This window comes from Schistocerca americana, chromosome 3 (genome assembly GCF_021461395.2).
Source record: "Schistocerca americana isolate TAMUIC-IGC-003095 chromosome 3, iqSchAmer2.1, whole genome shotgun sequence".
Taxonomy (NCBI): Eukaryota; Metazoa; Arthropoda; class Insecta; order Orthoptera; family Acrididae; genus Schistocerca; species Schistocerca americana.
Window position 1 is genome coordinate 810,397,009 of NC_060121.1, and position 23,435 is coordinate 810,420,443.

Genomic DNA, 23,435 nt, shown 5'->3' on the forward strand with positions numbered 1-23,435 from the left:
CTAAATTATACTAAGGACAAAGACACACACACACCCATGCCCGAGGGAGGACTTGAACCTCCGCCGGGACCACCCGCACAGTCCATGACTGCAGCGCCTAAGACCGCTCGACTAATCCCGCGCGGCTCTCTTCAAAGCTCAATTCCCACTATCACGTAACAGCATACGTGTTTTCCACAACTTTACAAAATTTTATTAGTGTGTTTTTCTTTGTTTTGAGACGAAGTGTCCTGTTATAGTGCAATATATCGGTTGTAACTGAGATTAGTTCTCAGATTTTGACATTGACCGTAGGAAATCATTCAGTCGAAAAAATTTTCTGGTTTACTTTATTATGTTTTTGCCAATTACAGTCTTTGAACGTTCTAGATAGTTTCATTTAAATCCCATTAATCTAGGTTCTTTGAAGAAATTCTCTAAGTTGTAACTTAAAACTGAGTTGAAGAGATGATATGTGACAAATCAGAGGGAATTGTCTCTGCGCTCAAGTAGAACCTGATCACCAGCAAATAAGCTTTGTGTTTCGACTATGATATTCATTCTATCTACTTTTATACTGGTGTAAGACATTGACCCCTTCAAACTATTTTTTTCTTTTTTATTGTCTTTTAGATCACCTTTTTTCAACAATATTGCGTTCAGTTAAAGTCGATGAACTCGCAGCAAATGAGCTTGCCGAAATGTAAACCTAGTGCACAACTCGTCCATCAACTGATAAACACAGCGGAGAAGTCCTTGGATGGACTGTTAAAGAGATATTTAAATTTAAATTCTGTGCCACTGATAAAAAAAAAATGGTTCAAATGGCTCTGAGCTCTATGGGACTTAACTGCTGTGGTCATCAGTCCCCTAGAACTTAGAACTACTTAAACCTAACTATCCTAAGGACATCACACACAGCCATGCCCGAGGCAGGATTAGAACCTGCGACCGTAGCGGTCGCGCGGTTCCAGACTGTAGCGCCTAGAACCGCTCGGCCACTCCGGCCGGCGTGCCACTGATCCATGCACTGTTCTCGAACTACTGAACTTTTATCTACCTTTCACGCCCTTCTAGCTGCTAGCATATAGTGGTCGAACTCTCACAAACGCACAAACACACACACGCACAAATATACCTAGTAGTTTTTGCTCAATCGTGGTAATAAGTCTTGGAGGTGCTTCTCTCTTCATGCAACTACAAACAACGTAAGTGAGAATTCTAGGCACGCCCGGAGGTAACTTTATAGCTTCGAAGGCAGTGCGGCACTGCACATAATGATGTACTTCATTCACATGAGTCGCCTCGGCTGACATAATAGCTCATTGTTGTTTGTGTTGCCCGTGCCGCCAATTTCAGGCCTGGGCCCCCGCTCACTATAAATCTTCCGGCGTATCCTTTCGTGGTTTGCCGACACCGTGTTTCCGAGGGTCATTCATTGTCGTAACTGTGCGCCATGAATTATGTAAGCACCGAGGAACACGCGCCTACTAGTGTTAGCAGCAGATTAGTTCTGGGTGATACACCACCGTCTGACGGCCGTCCTGGCTTCATCGCTCAGCTTGTTCCCACGGTCGCTTCCTTCCTATTATGTCTGCCACCACTGCCATAGATAATTTCACATGCAGTTCTATGAATGCTACTGTCTTCCGGAAAATCTCTCTTCTCCGATACGGAACTAAATTTATCATTTATATTTTTTTTTGCCACTGTAAATATTTAATAGCATCTTCATCTTCACTCCTATATTTTATAATGCAAATACCTTGGTTCGATGTACAAATGCTGTGCAACTTTTTTGCCACTTCATATTTGTATGTAATCTCAACCTATGGACGACTTTCTCTGTCGGCATCGTCAGGATCTATCTGTAGGCCTTGTGGTACTTCACTCAGTTGGCCAAAAGCAGACATCATAAAGGCACGTATTTTTCATGTCCTACCAGACATTGTCTCGATGTCTGTGATGCAAGGGTGGAGCGACATCCCTAACGTTGGGACTTGTCGAATAAAATAGTCCAATGAGTTCATAATGTGGATCAAACGTAAATCGAAGAAAGACGAAAGAAACGAGGAGACGCAGAAATGAGATTAACCACAAACTTAAAGTCCAAATTATGTACCACGAAGTAGAACGGACCGACCTGGAGCATAAGAGGCACCGCAAAACATTTTAATTTCCACTGTCTATAGTTTTGCAAATAAATTCATAAAAGTTTGTCAGCTTGACCAGGAAAGATTAAGGATTCACACTCATAGCAGTCGAAGTTGAAAAACATAACAAAATAATTCTTTTTACATGTGAAATTTTATCATTTTCTCGCTTACTACTGGCTGCATTTGTTGCTATAGGTACATTTTTCTTCGTAAGTAAGAGAGATTCTTCGATGAATTTTGCACAGCATATCAGCCACACTTACAGGTGTACGAAGATCTAGAATTTTTTTAATTTATGAAAACATGAATGAGCCGTTATATTTTAGCCTTCATGTTTAGAAAAAACTCAAATTTTATAGTTAATCATTTCAACTTTTACCACAGTTTTCAGTACATTTGAAAAATTCTAGAGTTTCATACAACAGTAAGTATGGTTTATATGCTGTGCAATATTCATCGAAGTATCTCTCTTTCTTATGAAGAAAACTATACCTATAGCAACAAATGCAGCCAGTAGCAAGTGAAAAAATGATAAAATTTCACATGTAAAAAAATTATTTTGTTTTGTTCTTGAACTTCCACCGCTATGAGTGTGAATTCTGAATCCTTCCTGGTCATGCTGACAAACTTTTCTCTATTTATTTGTAAAAGTATAGACACTGGAAACTAAAATTTCCTGTGGTGCCTCTCCTGCTCCAAGTCGACCCGTTTGACGTCCTGCTCCCCTCAAAGAATTCTGCTACAATGGAACCAAAATAACACATGTCGAACGTTTGGAAAACAGCGACAAGAAGAAGGGACAAGATCCAGAATGGAGAACTCCTGTGAAGTTTGGAAAGTAGGAGATGAGGTAGTGGTGGAAATAAAGGTATCAGGACGAGTCGTGAGTCCTGGTTGGTTAGCTCAGTCGATAGAGCACTTGTCCGCGAAAGGCAAAAGGTTCCGAGTTCGAGTCTCGGTCTGGCACACAATTTTGATCTGCCAGGAAGTTTCTTTGGTTAAGATGATAGGACATGTATAGAGACATCGAGAAATGACTACCGACCTACGTAGAGACTTCAGAAACATAATTACACATTCGGCCTGACGCTAAGGCCATTATGTACGAAGAGCGGTACATTGTCATAAGAAAGGACAAATTCCGTGTTTCTTGTAGACACATTTCTGCTGCGGTGCGGATAACAGGTGCATCAGAGTGTGCGCGGCAACTAGTAACGTACTCCACAGTTGAAGTACGCGGGACACTACGATTCCTCTGGGGAAAACGTCAAAGTTGAACACAGATTCACCGTGAAATTCTGGCGTTGTATGGAAACATGCAGAGCTGCGCCCGGCCGTAGTGAAGTGGTGGCAACAAGGCCACACAAGCGCAGATGACTCTGATCCGCCATGCACTGCAGACCGTGCACCATGTGAACTCCATCTTTTCGGCAGACTAAAGGAACGTCTGGGGGGAACGAGATTTTCCTACGATGAGGACGTTAGCAAAAAAATTGTTCAAATGGCTCTGAGCACTATGCGACTTAACCTCTCAGGTCATCAGTCGCCTAGAACTTAAAACTAATTAAACCTAACTAATCTAAGTACATCACACACATCCATGCCAGAGGCAGGATTCGAACCTGCGACCGTAGCGGTCACTCGGCTCCAGACTGTAGCGCCTAGAACCGCACGGCCACTCCGGCCGGCTGAGGGCGTTAACACAGTGGTTCTCGAATGTGGATTATTTCTCTCTTAGAGGAATTGAACGACTCGTATAAAGTTTATACCGTTGTGTGCTGAGACTCGGTGTCTATATTAAAAAAAAGTGTCACGTGTCTGCTTCACTTTGAGTGTAGTACATCATTCAGTAAAAGCTATTTAGCTTCCCATAATAATATGAGCTTACATTTTTTAGTGCCTTTGCTCTAGAGGGAGCTGTAGAGAGTAAAAACTGTAGAGGAAGACAAAAGCGTTGTTGTTGTTGTTGTTGTGGTCTGCAGTCCGAAGACTAGTTTGATGCAGCTCTGCATGCTACTCTATCCTGTGCAACTCTCTTCGGCTCCGAATAACTATTGCAGTCTGCATCGTTCTGAATCTGTTTACTGTATTCGTCTCTCTGTCTCCCTCTACGAATTTTACCCTGAGCACTTCCCTCCTTGATATCTCAGAATGTGTCCTATCAACTGATCCCTTCGTTTAGTCAACATATGGCACAAATTTCTTTTCTTTTCCATTCTGTTCAGTACTAGTCACGCGATCTCCCTATCTAATCTTCAGCACACTTTTCTTGCGCTGGATTTCAAAAAGCTTCGTTTTTTCTTGTTGTCTGCACTGCTTATCGTCCACTTTTCCTCTCCGTACAAGGCTGCCTGCACTCTAGACAAATGACGCCAGAAAAAGAATTGCTCAAACTTAAATTCATATTCGATTTTAACAAATTTCTCTTCTTCAGAAGCACTTTTCTTGCCACTGCCATAAACCTGTCTATCCTCTCTACTTTGGCCATCATAAGCTACTTTCCTAACCAAATAGAAAAATTCATCTACTACCTTTATTGTCTCATATTCTAATCTAATACCCTCACCGTCACCTGATCGAATTCTACCGCATTCCATTACCATCGTTTTGCTTTTTTTAATGTTAATCTTATATCCTCTTTTCAAGACACTGCCCATTCCAGTCCACTGCGTGTCCAAGTCCTTTGCTGCCTCTTCCAGAATTATGTCATCGGCAATCATCGAATTTTTCATTTCTTCCTCTTGAACTTTAATTCCCTTTCCAAAATTTTCCTTGCTTTCCTTCACAGCGTTTCAATGTGCACATTGGATAACATTGGCGATAGGCTGCAACTCTGTCTCACTGCCTGCTCAACAACTGCTTTTCTTTCATGCCTTTCGACTTTAGCAACTGCTGTCTGGTTTCTGTACAAGTCGCAAATGACCTTTAACTCCCTATAACTTACTCTTACTATCTTCAGAAATTTAAAAAGGGTATTCCACTCAACGTTGTCAAAAGCTTTTTGCAAATCTACGAATGCTTTAGATCTGGATTTGGCATTCCTTAACCTATCTTCTGAGATAAGTTGTAGTTGGGTGTTGTCTCACAATGTCCCATTTCTTCGGAACCCAAACTAATCTTCGCCGAGTCTACTTCTACCAGTTCCTCCACTCTTTCGTAAATAATTCGTCTCAGTATTTTGCAGCCATGATTCATTAAACGTATAGTTCGGTAATATTCACACTTATCAGCACTGCTTTCTTTGGAATTTTCTTCTTGAAGTCTGAGGCTATTTCACCTGTCTCCTACATCGTGCACGCTAGGTGCAACAGTTTAGTCAAGATTGTCTCGCTGGATATCAACAGTCCTTAGGTAATGTCATCTACTCCAGAGGCCTGGTTTCGGCTTGGGTCTTGCAGTGCTCTGTCAAATTCTTCTCACATTATTATATCTCCCAACTCATGTACTTCGGCTTCCATTTCTATAATATTTCCTTCAAATTCATTTCCCTTGCGTACCCACTCCATATATTCCTTCAACCTTTCAGGTTTCCCTTCTTTGCTTGGTACTGGCTTTCCGTCTGAGCTCTTGATATTCACACATATGTTTCTCTTTTGACCTAAGGCCTCTTTAATTTTTCTATAGGTGGTATCTGTATTTCCCCTAGTTATGTATGCCTCTAAAGACTTTTACTTACCTGCTTAGTCATTTTGCACTTCCTGGTCGACCGCGGTGGCCGAGCGGTTCTAGGCGCTTCAGTCCGGAACCGCGAGACCGCTACGGTCGCAGGTTCGAATCCTGCCTCGGGCATGGATGTGTGTGATGTCCTTAGGTTAGTTAGGTTTAAGTAGTTCTAAGTTCTAGGGGCCTGATGGCCTCAGATGTTAAGTCCCATAGTGCTTAGAGCCATGTGAACCATTTTTGCACTTCCTGTCAGATGTTCTTATTCCCTTTGTCTACTTCAGTTGCTCAATTTTTATATTTTCTCCTTTCATCTATTAAATTCAGTATGTAGCGTTTCTGATTCCGGTCGATAGTCGATAGCTCAGCTTATTTCTCTGTAGTATATCCGCGTTAAGTGTCCGTCCCCTGTTTCGGTTAACGCTGAGATTGTACATCCTGATATCAATGGCTTATTTGATAAAAGAAGCCCAGTAGGTGGAAGCATAGGATAAGACTTCCTTTTCATAAAATATAATCGGATGTTTGCTCATGAGTCTGTGTTCGGCGACAGCAGATTTGTCGAGATTGCGCTACTTAACGTGGAGTCGATGCTCTGTGCAAAGTTCTGCAACCGTTCACATTGCACATGTTAGTGGAGTTAGTCCTTCCCACCTTTGAATACGACTCGTACTCATACTCCCAAATATAGATGACTTGTAGAGATATCTATTCTAGAGATTTGCATTTTAGTTTTTCAGGGAATGTTCGAAAATGACCTCTTCATCACACTGCAAATGCCTGCCACGCAATGATTTCTGCATCTGAGGAAAGAGGAAGAAGTCGCTGGTTTCCATGACACGAGTGTAAAGACAGAGACAAAAATGCACAACCCAAAGCAGCAGCATATGTGACTGTCCTGCACAGATGAGTACAGACAATCCACTGGGGAAGAAAGCAGCACCTACCTTAACGTCCCGCAATGGTTTCGTCTTGACGGCCTATTGTAACCTCGTCAGATTCCGTAAGTGTTACGGTTCGCCCCTTACTAGCTTAATCTATTAGCGCGACACAATGACAGTTTCAGGTAACAACTCAGTATCACCATGGCCAATGCTACCGGACCAAAGTCTGTCCGTTTTCAACGGTTCATAAACACGAGGTCTAGTAACCACAGAATGTCATAGAAACAGTACTACATCTGCAACTACCTCTATATCTAAAACTAAATCTGTACCTCGCAAGCTACTTTAGGATATGTGATGGAAAGTTACTTGTCGTATCGTATGACTGTCACTCTACCGCCCCCCCCCCCCCCCCCACACACACACACATTTGCCCGCTTCACTCCAGAATGGAGAACGGAGTAACAACTGGTAAGCCTTAGAGTGAGTTGTAATCCCTCCAATTTCATATACATGGTCCTTTCGTGACATACTGGTAGGATAAATCAATACTCAAGGCCTGTGTTATAATTTCTGCCACGCACGACCATTTCCGTAACGTTACCGCACATACCAAAAACACCGGTGACTAACGTGCTGGTCTGTATTGAAACTTTTTCTTTCCTCTAACAGTCCTATTTGACAAGGGTCCAAGATTGACCAATAATATTCAATTATTGCTCCCAATGAGCATTTCGTCGTCCACTTGCAAAATTTCCTGTGGATTTTTCCGAAGAATCTCAGCCTTTCAGTTGTATTTCTTATGATTAGTTCCACTTAAAACAGCTTCATACTCATACTCCGAGATATTTAATGTGACTGATTCCAATGACTGCTAAACAATAACGGGTCTTTTCGTGTATTTATGCACAATACGCTACATGCGTTTATGATGAAGATCGACCGTCAATTCCAGCACCAAGTGTCAGACATCTGTAGGTGTTCCATCGTTTCGTCACAGTTTTCTAGCATTGCGATTCGTCTATATACTACAAAATCGTCAACAAATAACCTCATGGTGTTTCCGACGTTACCCACTTGATCATTTGAGTCAACTGTAAGCATAATTGGACCTAAAATGTCCTTTGGGGTGTGCTCGAGACACTACGCCTGAACGTTGCTCTCCATTCAAAACGATGTGCTGTGTTCCGTTTTCTAGGAATTCTCATATCCAGTCGTACATGTGGCCAGATATTCCACAAGTTCATATTTTGTAAATTAGGCGACTGTTCGGTACTTCAGGTACTGGTTACGAAATATCCCATTTAACACTGTTAAACAACAATATAATCTCCAACTGGTTTCCGTTTTCAGCCATTGCGGAAATGGTGTACGCTGCAGGTATTTCTCTTTGAGTATATTTTACTGTTGCATTCTCCAATAAGAATCCCAATGGCAATGACGTTATTGCTAGCCCACAGTTTGCTCTCAGCACTGGAAGTGACGCTAGATTCAGAATTTCAATTCACGCTCTTTGACGTAAAGAGAAAGCTAAGCTCTTTGATTAGTAACATCCCCTCCAGAAAGCCCAAGGAATAAATGTGAAATCCTATTAGGAAGAGAAAAGTTGGAAGCAGAGAGTTGGAGAACAGATGAGCAAGACTGACGATAAAGAATTATCGAAAGTAATTCTGTCTTGATCAGGGAGAAGTTTTTGTCAATCAGACACATCCATTTCAGTTCGCTGCCAGTACTGCTATAACATCCGCCTCTGGAAAATTACTTGTTAGCTGTAGCTGGATTTTTTTTAACCATCTAACCTCCCAACGCTACTGTGCCGAAGTTTCTGTATACATCTACTGTTGGGTCGAACGTAATTTATCCATTGCGCAGTAGTATGATCGTCGTATCATTGCTTTGCTTTAGATAGAATTTCTCTCTCTCACTGAAAGAGTTGGGTCCAGCGATGTAAGACACCGTGGAGGTAATTTTTCTGCGTGCTGAGTTTATAAAGCTATAAGGTATGCTATAGGCTTACAGAGAAAACGAGAACCACTGATTCTCATATGATCAGCACTGCGAGAATAAGACCTGCACAAAACGTCAGACATTGGACTAAAATTTACATCCTTACCAGAACTGGGTTCGAAATCCTGAGCAGTTGGTCATAGGCAACTCCTGAGCAAGTAGACCGTCGTCACTTGGCCGGGAGTACCTGCAAATGAAATCAAATTGAATTTTGTCGTATTGCCGATAAACATGCACAGACCACCATAGGAGAATTCTGAAATGCTAATCGATATGGAAGAGCAACATCGTAGCGGGAGAACTAATGGACTGTGTATGGTATAGCTAACAGACGTATGTAAATTTCGTCGGAAAAGTATGGATCTGCGTTGTAATTCATAAAGAAATAGACTTTGTTACTATTTAAAACATTTAGGATGCTATACTACATGTGAAACAGTCTAATAACATCTGCAAGTTTGTATTCTCGTTAACGTTAGAAATTTAATGTATTTGCTGCGAGCACATACCCTTGGAGATGGGTGAGTGCGAGAATCTGGGGTTCTGTCACTGGGGCACATACAACTCGCATGCCTAACAAATTACTTTAATATTTTCTGAAAAGTATGTCTGTATGAGACGCTAGTTTAGTTTACACAAGTTTCAGTTTATGACGATAAAGCACCTTCTTCTGTGTTACACACTAACAAGGGGAGGCCGCCAATTGTGAAATTCAGATTCGATTCATACTGCGCATAATAAAAGCTCATGGCCAGAGTTGTAATGTGGCAAAACACCAAGATGCACTTCTCAGCCGTTGTCGAGAAAATCGACAGTTAAAATAAACCGTTGCGGTGAAATACTCTCTACGATTAATAACTTTCTACAGCGTCGTGGCGCAGCGGTAAGCGCTCGGGTTCGTAATCCGAAGGTCGCCGGATCGACTCTCGCGCCATGCAAAATTATTTTTAATTATTAGTTTTTTGCATTTCATATATATATATATATATATATATATATATATATATACTATTAATGAATTGCTTATGCATGTTGGTGAAGGCGGATCGCTCTCCAATTGTACCGCCTCCATTTTTCCGTTTGTTTAACAGGGTGTACCAAAGCTCTCACGTCCGCACTGATTTTCGACGATGTTATAACTTGCGCTAGGGACCGCATCTACCTTCTTTCGAAGTTAGCAGGCAACTACGCTGTTATGCGGCGGCTCGTTTCGGCCCATTCAACATCTGTCCTTCAAGTGTAACGAGCGAGTAACGAAGTTTATATTTCATACCGGCCACAGCAAATTTGTGTTCGTGGGGTTTCTATTCTAATTCAAACGTTTGACTTACGCTATACGTATTCGTTTCGGAATATCGTTTCTACGTCTTCCGTTAACTATACGTGGTTAACATTCTGAAGACAATTAATAACATTTGTGAAATACAACTTTGTTTGCGGAAAACATAATGATGTTCGAAGTCGCCAGTTTTTCCACGACAAACGACTTTCAACAACTTATTATATGCATAATTGTTGCAACTCGTTGCCGGGAATTATATATATATATATATATATATATATATATATATATATATATATATATACATATATATGTGTGAGTGTGTGTGTGTACACACATTTGAATTACAAAAAACAAATACCAAAAAAAAAAAGAAGGTTGCATGGCGGGAGATTCGACCCGGTGACCTTCTTTTTTTTTCGAAAGAAAACAAAGACTCCGATTATACTGGTTTCTCCTTCCAGTAAACATAAATGAGTCTCCTTCATCTTGTTGGCGAAGAAGCAATCCTTTGGAACAAAAAAAAGTTTCTCAAAGCCAAAATCAAATTTCTTTTTCCTTTAAGAACAAACTATGAGGAAGAAATAAGGAAAAGCTTTTTAAGTCGTCATGCGACTTGTAGTGAAAGTCTAGTTCTTACAGGAGCTCCTGAAGTGTATCCGCCTACAGCATGCCAGCTCGTCCAAACGTGTCTTCTCATGGCGTAGGCGTGAGTTCTGGGTAGCAGATCTATTCAGTTCGGTTCGTTTTATACAGTTTTCAGCTTCTCAGGGCTTGGACGTTCCAGCTACTAGGTGGGTCATCGAAAGTGCTCCGTAAGAAATTAGAAAAATATTGTTTATAGCGTGGGTTGCGTATCAGGACGCAGTGACGTTCGTTGAGATAAGTCCAATATCCTATCGTAGACTTGTCGCCTGAAGTAAAAAGATAGCGGATCGTGTGGCCACAGATCCAATTCACAGAGTTAGTTTTGGCGGTGGGGTAGAAAGTCTTATCGGGGTACAAAAGCATGTGGACGTCGATCTGAGCCGGTGTCTGGCGAGTAAGAAACGCCAAAATTCGCCGCGCAAGTGTGCAGACGTCTAGCGCTGTGCCACAGTGGAACCGGTGGACATCCGTGTCATCCACACCACAGTGGGTGCAGAGGGATGAATCGGCGAGATGGATGCGGTGCAGACGATCTCGGTTAACTTGTTTGCCATTCACGGTGATGTACCACGCTGATTGAACGTCTGATTCGAGAAAACGCGCATGGATCGCCTTCCATATGTGTCGCCACACGTACTGTGGATACTTACGTTCGATGGGGTTGAACGGGCGGCACTGTTGTAACAATTCGGAGACTGTTTTCGTGAGGTACAAACGTGGAAGTAGTAAGGACCGGTAGATATAACTGAACTCCAGGAATAATCGTTGGATGTAATAAAAGGGGGTTGGAATGGTCGATATCAGTACTGGGGTGGACAAGGAGGCCGGTGCAAAGTTGTGAAGCAGGAGGCTAGTAAGGCTCTGCGGGCAACGATGCCAAAGTTTGAGTTGGGAGCTGACGTATAGTGCCTTGACACGAGTCGGCACGTGGATGAGTCCCACCCCGCCACGATCTCGTGGCAGTGCAAGGGATTCATACTGCACCTTGAATAACATCCCCGAGCTGACGAAGGAGCCGAAAGCCATCAACAGTCGTCGCGCCAGGAGATTTGGGACTGGTAGTACTTGAGCCACGTGTGGTATACGGGAAGCATGATACATGTTCACGTATTGCGCGCGTTGGATAACGTCGAGAGCTCGTAGCCGGTGTTCTGCGAGATTTGCTCTGATTGTCTGTAGCAAGCGTCTACCATTGATAGCCGCTGAGCGGCGCAGGTCTGCTGTGAAATCAAGTCCAAGACACCGTATGGTGGCGGCGACACTAAGGGGGGCAGCGCATCTCTCCGGCAAGCCCTCACCAATGAGCAGGACCTTGGATTTTGACACGTTGAGGCAGCTCCCCGACGCTTCGCCGTAAGTCGCCACCCATGTCAGTGCTGCTCGTACTTCATCTTCACTGCGCAGATATAGTACTATGTCGTCTGCGTAGGCTGTACAACAAAAACGGTGGCCTTGCACAGCCATGCCTTCCAAACGTTGGCGCATGCCTTGGAGCCGGGGTTCCAAGGCGAAAGCATACAAAATCGTGGAAAGAGGGCATCCTTGCCGTACAGATCGTGCGATGACCAGGGACGGTGTAAGACGACCATTGTACATGATTTTAGAGGTTGCACTACTCAACAGGCGCATAACCACTGTTACAATACCGCCAGGAAAACCCATATGCTGAAGAACTGTCCGTAAATAGAAGTGGTCAACACGGTCGAAAGCCTGGCTAAAGTCCAGTGAAGCCAAGGCGCCAGGGAGACGCTGATTATGCGCTAATGCTATCATGTCTCTGTAACGGCAAAGGGCCGTACGGATGTTGTTGTCGCCTCCTAGGGAAGTCTGGTCGCAGGATGTGACGTAACGTGCGATCTTCTTGAGTCGCGATGCCAGTAGCCGTGTGAATATTTTCATGTCGCTGTTGAGCAAAGTAATTGGTCGATAGTCCTGGACCCTCGATAACCCGCGCGGTTTATGTACGGGGATAATAATTTCTTCTAGAAAGGCGCTCGGGACCACTGTCCTCGGTGACATCAGCTCTTGTGCGATTGCCGTCCACGTGGAAGCCAACAAATACTGAAAACTTTTATAAAATTCGATGGGTATACCGTCAGGTCCAGGAGACCTGTTATCGGAACCCGCCTTGATAGCATCTACCACTTCATCTGTGGTTACGTCGTCTTGGAGGTCATGCACTGCATCCTCCGGAAGAGTGTTCGTAGTGAGCTGAGCGACTTCTGTGATCAGTGCTGCAGAATGCGGTACGGCTGCGTATAGCCCGGCAAAATGAGCATGGAGAGCACGACCGATGCTTTGTTGGGTGTCGTGCCGGCGCCCTTCCACATCAGTGAGGACTTGGATCAGAGCTCGTCGTCGTCGTTGTCTTTCCTGAAGGAGGTGGTACATCGACGGACGTTCTTGAGGGATTCGATTAGAAGCTCGCGAACGGACTACAGTGCCTTCCAAGTTACGCCGCATGATCAAGGAGATCTGCGCCTTCGTGCGATGGACCATCGACTGCCGGGCTGGCGAGAAAGGCATCGTCGCACAGTCACGTAGAATGGTGTAGTAGAAGTGCAGGGTATTAGTTTGCCACGCCTTTAATTCCTTCCCAAAACTCATCAGAGTCTTCCTGAGGGTCGGCTTTGCACAGGAGAGCCACAATGATAAGGTGGAGTCATAGGCTTCTCGACGATGGTGGCAGCGTGCCCACGCTTCTTCGACCATACGGCGACAGTCTGAGGAGGTCAGGTGAGCGACATTGAGTTTCCACAGACCACGACTATGCCACACATGCTGTCGGGCGAGAGTGACGTCACAGAGGTATGCATCATGGTCTGAAAAGGCCAAGGGCCAGACTTCCGCATGACGTGTGCCATCAGCAAGGGAGCGGGTAACGTAGATGCGATCTATGCGGCTTGACGAGTGAGAGGTGTAGAATGTATAGCCCGGTTGAATTCCGTGGAGCTTCTTCCATGTGTCAACAAGTCGGAGACGGTCGATGACCACTGAGAGAGATGCACAAGGGGAATGTCGCGGGAGTTGGTCCGCGGGCTCTTGTGTTGAGTTAAAATCCCCACCGAGTACCAAATCGTCCTGCGGACCGGTGAAGAGGGGTGTGACGCTTTCGGCAAAAAAAGTTTGTCGGTCATGACGGCGGCCAGTGCCGGACGGAGCGTAGATATTAATAACACGCACGCCGAACAGTGTGAGGGCCATACCTCGCGCAGTGGGGAGGTAGATGACGTCCTCTGCAGGGAGTCCGTCGCGTAGCAGGATGGCGACGCCGCTACCGGTATCGGATGCGGGGGAAACATGGGCGTTGTATCCGGTGGGAACTAGGAAGTCAGCCACAAACACCTCTTGTAAGAGTGCTATATCCACATCCACAGAGTAAATAGTGTCTCTGAACATGGCCAGTTTATGGGGGGCACGAATGGTGGCAAGATTCATCGTGGCGATACGATATTGCTGTGTGCGGCCATCCTCAGTATTTGCAGAACGTGCGGTAGAAGTAGCCGGCAGGTGGAGATCCACCGGTGGTCCCGCAGTGGTGATAATTACTGGCGGGGCGCCAGCCCCAGTGTCGCCGAGGTGGACTCCTGTGCAGACACGCTGGCAGTCTGTTCCGCTTCTTCTTCAACGTCATCGGCCCAGGAAGCTGACGACGTGGACATGTGACGCTCACGTACTTCCGGAACGGGTGTTGTGGATTCCGCAACATGAGTGGCAGGGGGACCGCCGTCATCATTCGTTGACAACGGCGAGGACACGTCCCTGGCTGGGAGAGTAGGCGTCACAGGAGGGGCTCCTGTTGCTGCCACATCGCGTGACTGGACGCAATGTGGGAGATCACCGTCAGACATCAGGTCGACATCTCGTGGGGCCGTCTGAGAAAGGGCGTCATCGGAAGGCGTTCGTCGTCGTTTCCTGTGTTTGCGAGGCGACCGCTGTTTTCTGATGTGGCCTTCTGAATCAGAATGTGGTCGCCCGTCGTCTGACGCCGAACCCGTCTGGACAAAGGCAGACGTCGGCAGGACACCGAGGTCGACGTCCATGGTTCCAACAGGAACATCGGTTTCGGTCTGCAAACCGGACGGTCCTGAAGCGAGCACTGGAGGTGACGCCGTGCTTGTGTCCTCGGCGCGTTGTGCTGCGGCGGGTGGCGTTGACGATGCTGCTGGCGCAATCTAGATTTGTACGATGGGGTCCTGTGCAACCTTGGCGTAGGTGATGGGTAAGGACGTGACCATCGAAGCCTGGGTCTCTTCACGTAACGGCGTCTGTATTAAACGGCGGTGTAAGCATTCGGAACGTACATGTCCCTCCTGGCCACATCCTGCGCACGTTCGTGGCTGTCCATCATACATGACGATGGCCCTCACACCGCCAATCAGCAGGTACGATGGGACATGTTTCGTCAGCTCAATTTTTATTTGCCTGACGCCATTTAATACGGGGTAGGTCGTAAATGTTTGCCACTTCTCCGCGACGTGACCCTAGACGGTGCCATATGGTTGGAAAGCGGCAATGACCACATCCTGAGGCACCTCGAACGGGAGTTCAAACACCCGCAATGTCCGGAGACCGAATCCAGCATGGGCGACTGTCACAGCACCCATATGTCCATCAGAGTGTTTAAATTTCAGTCCGGTGGCATGACGGTGAATTATGTCATTGCAAATTTCCTCCGTCGACATCTTGATGTAGACAACACTTCCAGTGATGGAAAAATGTATGCCGATTACGTCCTGGGGGTTCAAACGTAGATCCTCACGTATGAACTGTTCGACTTCGAAAGCTCTGGGTCGTGGATGTTCGGCCTGAAACGTTACTTTGATCGTTGCACGGCGGTACGAGTGCGCCATGGTGTACGTTAGTACTGGACTCGATAGATACAAACACCGCGACGCGGAAGTAAACACCGCCAAGAGCGGAGCGTCACACGGCGCGCGGAGCAGCTCCGCACGCTAGCACGGCTGCGTACCTTCGGATTACGAACCCGAGCGCGTACCGCTGCGCCACGACGCTGTGGAGAATTATCAATCGTAGAGAGTATTTCACCGCAACGGTTTATTTTAACTGTCGATTTTCTCGACAACGGCTGAGAAGTGCATCTTGGTGCTTTGCCACATTATACCTCTGGCCATGAGCATTTATTATGCGCAGTATGAATCGAATCTGAATTTCACAATTGGCGGCCTCCCCTTGTAAGATCGGATTATGCCCAGAACTCAATTATATAGCACAGGTTGATTTTGTTATGTGAGTGAGTTTCTTCCTCATGCTGTCCGGCTTGCTGTTGTACGGTGGGACAAAGGAAGGAGGAAGAAAGCCACTCTTCCGTGGCATGCCGATTTTCTTCTTTGTTTACATCGACATATTGTTCTGTAGTGTCTCTACCCAGTCCTTCAGTAGAAGTAATATGTTATTTAGCAAAAGTGATAGGAGGTAGTGAGAAATTCGCCGTGAAGTATTGAAGTATTTCATTAGCAGCCGCAGGCTGGTAGCCATAAGTGTGGAGACATGTGGATTAGAATAACATACATGTAAGCGGACTACAAGACGAGGCTAGCCACGCTCAGTGGAAAACAGTACTGCAATTTAGTAGGCGGGTCGATGTCACCTTACCAGGGCAAGTTTTTTGTTATGGACGTCGCGACTAGAGACAAAGTTTTTGAAACCTGGTGGTCAAGGGAAGGCAGGATTCGGTTATGACTGTGGACGAGGCCGTACTCAGTTACTATTGGTTGCCTTTTACAGTTACACACAAGTCATTTTAAATCAGTAATCCCAGACTCAACAATAAATAAAAAATACCACACGTTATTAATGAAGGAATAAACAACTGTGTAAATAATTGTGTTTTCACTGAGTTACAATTTAGCGAATCACCATTAAATACAGATACAGCAGATAATGTTTTAAAAGCAAGCCACTGTGATCTGGGCAGAAGGCCTCACAAGCCAGGAATGGCAATAAACTAAGAATTGTTTAAAACTCGCTGGAATTTACAACTTACAAGTATTTCAATACTAAAGGCAAGTCGCCACAAACACAGCAGAACTCATCAGACGCCAGGAATGGCAGTAAATAAGGTTTTAAAGGCTTACTCCTTAAATACAAATACCAAATTAGAATTTTAAGGCAAGGGACTACAATCATGTCTGAAAGCCTTGCACGCCGGGAACGGCAATAATATAGAAAATTTAGAAACCTGCTGTAAAACAGCAAATACAGTAGCAAAGGTTAACTAAAAAAACAAGCCACTGATCACCAAATGGGTGAAATAAGATGATGGTAAACTTTGTAACACAACCCTTATCATCCACAGACTACACTGCTAGGTTTATTCCGGAAGGCGATCAGAACTATTAACTAGACATATATAACCTTTAATGTAGGCAGTACAAGGTATTGTAATAAATAATACAATAATGAAACACAAGGACCAGTACATAAGTTCCTTAAAGGGTACTGAGGCAGATTATACCCGCAGAAGGCGTGGGCTGAAAGAGCGTTACACTGAACTACTCGCCATCAGACCTCCTTTTAGAACACACAGGTCTTACAAGAACCAAGGGGCCACGGACGGTGCTTCAGGAATCGACCTCTGAGAAGGTCCGGCAACAAACAATTTCGTGAGCGATGAGATAGGCAGCCAAGAGTTGCATTCACTTCACAAGATGGTAGCTCAGACTAGTGGCAGCCTATCGAATGACTAATGATAATCTTGTTGAAGCTACCTGCCGTCCGATAAACCAAATGCAACGATGGAACAATACGCCAAAGCCGGAACCGGCGGTCTGCAATACGTCCCCAGAATACTGTGTTTAGGGCGTCTGGAACGAGGAAGGAACCACTACCACCAGAGTAGAAGAATCACCAACTGGCCTACAATCAAGAAAGCTGTCAAAACTACACGCCTTACCGGACGGCAGCGGCAAGGAGAGGAAACGTAAACTGTCGTTACATACACTAACCCCCAGGGCAGGTAACTGGAGCGTTAGCGGCCACCAGACAAGAAAAATAACCGCTGGCTGAACTTAACAAGTTGTAACAATTTGAACGCAGTAAACAGTAATAAGAAGTCGAGAAAAGCTAATCAGATCCGCCTTCCCCAAGCACTCCACTCGCTGCTCTTCGCCTCGGTGGCACTACGAGCAGCATCACGAACCCAAGTCACTGGAGAATCGCGAGATATCACAATGGTGGAGGTTTCTCTACTTGGATTGAAATGCACTCATCTTAAAGCTTGCTGGATCCGGTTTACGACGAAGTTGTACACCCTCGTAACCACAGCCCTTCCATCCGGCAGTCCATGCGTGCCGCCAGCGGTCCAAGCGTGTTCTGGCACTGCGCGGACCTGGCTCCTCCTCAGTCCCGATCCGAACTGGCCCACTCACACGACCCGCCCCAAAGATTAGGCAACAGTTACTACATATCGATAACCGCCGCTGCTGCCATTAGCGGACAGGCAACGCCTGCGAATCCGAGTGGCGCCAGTCAACACGAGAAGAAGACAAACAGCAGCAACCATGCCAACTAACGATATCCTCTGGCCTCCAACAGAGGGCGGAAACCTACAAACAACACCAACGCGAGCCGCAGCACGGCTCAGTTTTGGTGAAATAAATGGGTCTCGGAGCGATATATATACAGCTGATTCTGAGTCAGAAGCATTCTCTCATCGCTGGAGTCCATTAGCGCCACCAAACGCCAGCGTCCACCATACGCAGCGAGACGACTCGGCACTGTTAGCAGCAGCCATGGGTTCAAGACTGGGCTGCGCCTGCCGCTACCAGCACTAAGTTCCTCAAGGGACTTCGTGCCACAGTGCCATCAACCAGCCACCTGTGACCGCTTCCGCCTGCACTGAGTCCCTTGTGGGACTTAGTGACTTGGCACCACCCGCCATCGAACTCATACCAGAGGGCAGCGAGTCTAATCCCACACCGCCACAGAAGACACGTGCAGAACCGAGGTGCCACCTGGGCTCCACGCCACCGAAAGGAGTGGGTCGCCGCTATCAGCATGGCCGTGGCCTTTAAGAGGCTGATGCCCTGCCACAGGCCTTCTCCCAGCATCACAGGACACCTGTTCAGCATCCAGAGTGGAATCCGCCTACTGTACGTGTGTGCCAGCCAGGGAAAACAGAGTGAGAAGTGTTTCCCTCACTGAGCTGTGACATGCCATCTACTGGAATTAGATAAAAACATTCTTTACTGTCAATAGTGCCTCCACTGTGATTACCGGCCTCTCACCACCACTCGCTCAGCCCCTGAGTGCAACTCCACTCTCCAAAGGGCGTCATAGTGATCGTCACGAGGTGCCGACGTCGCTGCAGTCAGCAGAGGAGAGTGTGCCAACCCGCAGCGCAACGTCCCAGCCACAGACGATAGTATCGTCGTTCAGGGTGAATGAGCCCATTTTTACTCTTGTGTGGAGGCAGTTATGTGGTCGAAGTTCGGAGAGTGTGATTATACGGAGGTTACCTTAGTAAAACTGGAAGAACCAGTGGATTGGTCGCAGTTTAGGGGTAATGCTAGAGGTGAAAGATTGATGTCTCTACGTTGTACACGGTGGAATTTGCTTGGACATTCTGCCACTTGTGCCGAATCTGTAGCAGTGATGTGCTTTACATATAATCGTTTTGGGCACACCGCTAGACAATGTAAAGGATCCAGGTACCTCCAGTTTATGCAGAGGAAATAGGATGGTAATGCAAGCAGCGGCGGAGTGTTCTGTCTATAGTAGTGTTGGATTACCGTTTTGTGTTATTTCTGATTTATTGTTTCTGAGTCATAAAAATGAGTGATGGTGAGGCAATGGCAAAATCGGAGACACGGCTTTTCGCTAGAGATGAGGCCACAGTCATTAATGAATTAGATAACTTAATTAAGGGCAAAGAGCGTGGTTGTGGATGTGTTACCGTTTGTACAGGGTCTCAAGTCATTGGTTGACTTTGGCGGTTTTTCAGATAAACAACTATTGCAGACTGCGAGGTTGGGTTTAATGGAAAAGGGCGAGGTGTTCATACGGATGTTTATGAAGGTGCTGCTGGATTCATTTATGATGTTAGTGTTGATGTTAATGTCCCCACACAGAATTATGTTGACATTTGCACTTGAGAATTTATCTAGAACTTGTTTTAACTTACTGAAAAAAGTGTCCGAACTACCACTGAGAGATCTATACACACACCAAATGATTAATTTCTTGGTGATATCAAGCCCTGTTCATTCAATAGCTGATATATATTTCAAAGTGTTTGTCTTCACTTACGGTACTGAGGTCGTGTCTTGATTTGAATTGTGTTCCTTTTCCGATATAAATTCATGATTCTCTCTCCCCCCCCCCTCCTCCTCCCCCCCCCCCCCCCCCCTCCTTCTGCAGTAAGAGTTTGCCTTTTCATACAATGATAATCCTACATGTTGGATTTCTGTGTGTCTCTACGCCAGTGCTCAGTAACACAGACTACTGTGCAGTTAAAAGATTTGAGCTCAACATCTAATAGTTGTACTTTATTTTTTATTGACTGCACGTTTTGATGGAGGATTGTTAAGTCTGTGAAATGCCCCATGTTACCCTTTACAATGGTTTGTTTTTCTGTGTGACATCTGTTGTATGTGATATTTTAGGTGTTAAAATCTGTCTTCTGAGTGATTGTTTCAGTAATTTTTAAAGTGCTGGAGATACTCTTTAGACAAGGGAACCTGTTGTCTGTATTTATCCTAAAAAAGACCTATGTTTCCTACCTATGACAACAGGTATTTGACGATGTGTCGTCCTAAATCTACCCCCTATACTTTCATGAATCAGCTGTACCAATCTTCCCTTCCAAATCCTCTTTAGGTGTAGGCCATGCCTAGAGAAACCCCATCTGTTGATAGTCGCGACGGGCACCAGAGAAACATGAGCAAAGTTGGCTATTCTCAGAGACATCCCTAACGCCACATTGATTCGCCTCACAGCTTCATCAAGGTGTGATCGATCATGACGTCAGAGTAGCTCAACAAAGTGTACATTGGTGCCATGAGTCAGGGAAGCTATCTCGTCCAGGTCACCACCTATGTCATATGCCCCGTCCCTGTCCAAACTGTTTCCCACCCCACCAAATATCACTACATGGTCCTCTTTTGTAAAGTCCTTACATAAACTCCCTAGGTCCTCTATCACATGACAGCCCTTCATTTGGCTTGAAGATACTGGTGGCCTGGTACGCTGCCCCTAAACTTCCCTGTAACTGAGGCCCTACACCTCGCCCATGGCTACTACATAGCAGCAGCACTTCCTTCTTCCTAATCAGTAGGAACTGCAGAGCGCCCCCTTATGAGCAGAGCCTGGGTGCGACTAAGTTCTTTAAAACAGTGAATATGTGATTCGCGCATTAACTAGAGCCTTCCTGTTGGACAGTACCACTCTTGAAAGTGCCTCCAAGAGGGAGTTAGTATTCGATGGAGCACCGCCATCGCTAACCACCAAACACCAAGGGTAGTGGAATAATCCACCAACAGAAAGTTTTTCGAAGTGTGCCCGACATTCGTTAATCGAAAGTACACTGTAAGTACAAACTGAACTCTATTGTGGGCGCATCCATGAAACCGGGAAATTTATTCATTAATAAGTAATTCCTTCAATCATTGTGATTGTTCCCAGAATGAAATTTTCACTCTGCAGTGGAGTGTGCACTGATACGAAGCTTCCTGGCTGATTAAAATTAGTATTTTACCCGCGAAGGGCAAAGGTCCGGAATTCGAGTCGCGGTCCAGCACAGAATTTTAAGCAGCAATGAATTTTCGTTGTGATTTTTGTTCATTAAATGTAACTGTTTTCCGTCTTTATTAATTTAGCAAGTTGCCTGCGACATACAGCTTAATAAGTCATCGTATTCCAATTTGAATACTAAATCAGTTTGTCTTGTTTTACTCACATAAATGACTTCGGTATTGATTAAAAAATTAAATTAGGCAGTCAAGAAACATACAGTGTGTACATAATACAAAATACGTATGGCAAAGCAGGTGAACACGACTTGTAACAGTGATCAATGGTGGAAAAACTCTTGTTTCTTCGCTTTACTGGTTCAAAACAGGATAAAATGTGTGTGTGTGAGTGAGTGTGTATTTGAACTCGATTTTACTAACAGCAGCTTTGGAACGAGATGTGTCAAAGTGTGATCAAGTGGGAGAGATAACGAAGTAATAGAAAGAGTAAATATAGATAAACATTTAATTAGGTTGTTGGAACTCAGTACACCTCTAAACGCAGTTCTCTGAATACATACTCGCTCAGAAGTATGTGGTCTGAGTGGTGGACACATCTTTTCATTCAGCAGAATCTGCACCAATCATTACAGTGCGCCCATTATACAAAATACCTTCTGGACTGACTAACGTTGGTTGTTGAGATCAGCTAGTCTCAGTGCAGATGTGCCTCCAAAGCGAGTTCGGTGTATCTGTTCTATTCATGCTTCGGGCTATAGCGTGTCTAATTTGCAAGGTGTCAAAGATAGACCTCAGACGGTGAAAAGAAATAGAAAGAGAGAATGAGAGAGAGAGAGAGGGGGGGGAGGGAGAAAATGAGAGAGGAGAAGGAAGAGAGAGAGAGGGTGAGATGAGTGGCTATTGGAAGAATGATAATTGGAGACGCAAGCAGTAGCAAGTACGGTCATGACTTGACAGCTACCACGTAACCTCTCTGGGCAACCCTCTTTACGAGCTTCTAATGTGCATTGTTTTCCGTGGCAGTGTTGTGTACCAGTCATTTCTTCGTTGCGCATGTCTGCAACCACTCAGTCTCTAAAATACTGTGCGAATATTCTCAAACGGATATGTGCCACTTTTATTCTCTCTGGTTTTCTATTGTGTCCAATAAGAGCTACGAAACTCATCTTCAGTTGCTGTCTGATCGCTCTTTTACTGTCAATGCGACTGACTGCGAACATTTTTTGTTGCTGTGAAGCCACTATTACTGTGTGGGAATTTAATTGTGCTCACCTGTGTTGCCAACCCCTAGTAAGTGTCCCAGAATCACTATGCTCATAGCTGGTATCACAGACAAGTCACTCAGGTATTTAAATATATTAGAATTCTGTGGCAGTCATACTTTAAAGATGAAACAGTTCAGTAAGAATTGTGCTTTAGTTTGTAAGTCATGATAGCAGCTTGATATTTTCACCATTTTAAAGAATACTTATACCCGCTTCCTCGCAGTATCCCAGTGTAGTTTCACGTTCCAAGGGATATCTATGTCGTTCAATTTGATATACGGCATAATAATACGAAAAGCGCAAGGATTTATCGAAATCCTTATTGCACAAGAAACAGTGCTCTTTCTCCAGCGCTGTCCTGGCACCAAATTCAACGATCGTCGTTGGCTCGAAATGTCTTTTGCAAATGAGGGATGCTCTATTTCTTTTGACTACACGTTCCTATGCCGCCTCCTGCGTAAGTATGGAATCCACATCTCGCTGGCTGGTCCCTGGATGCCACCGCAAACCTGCAACAACGAAATCGCGTTGAGAAGCCCAGTAGTTCCACAGGTCGTCTCACTGTTACGGTGCGTCGTGGATGACTGATTATTGCTGTGGTGGAGTCTTCGAGTCTTCATTTAATAGTAAAATTTTCAGTTCAAAGTTTTTGTAAAGCATTAAAATCAAAACTAAGTCGATTTCGAGGGACCTACCTTCGAGGCAAATGCCACTAAAGCGTGCTGCTGCTTTGTAAGATGATCCGAACGCGTGAAGAAATTATTTGCGCAGGAAGGGGGATAACGATCATCTTTAGTTTAACGCATTGTATGCCAATTTCTTGGTTCGTGCCCAAACACTTA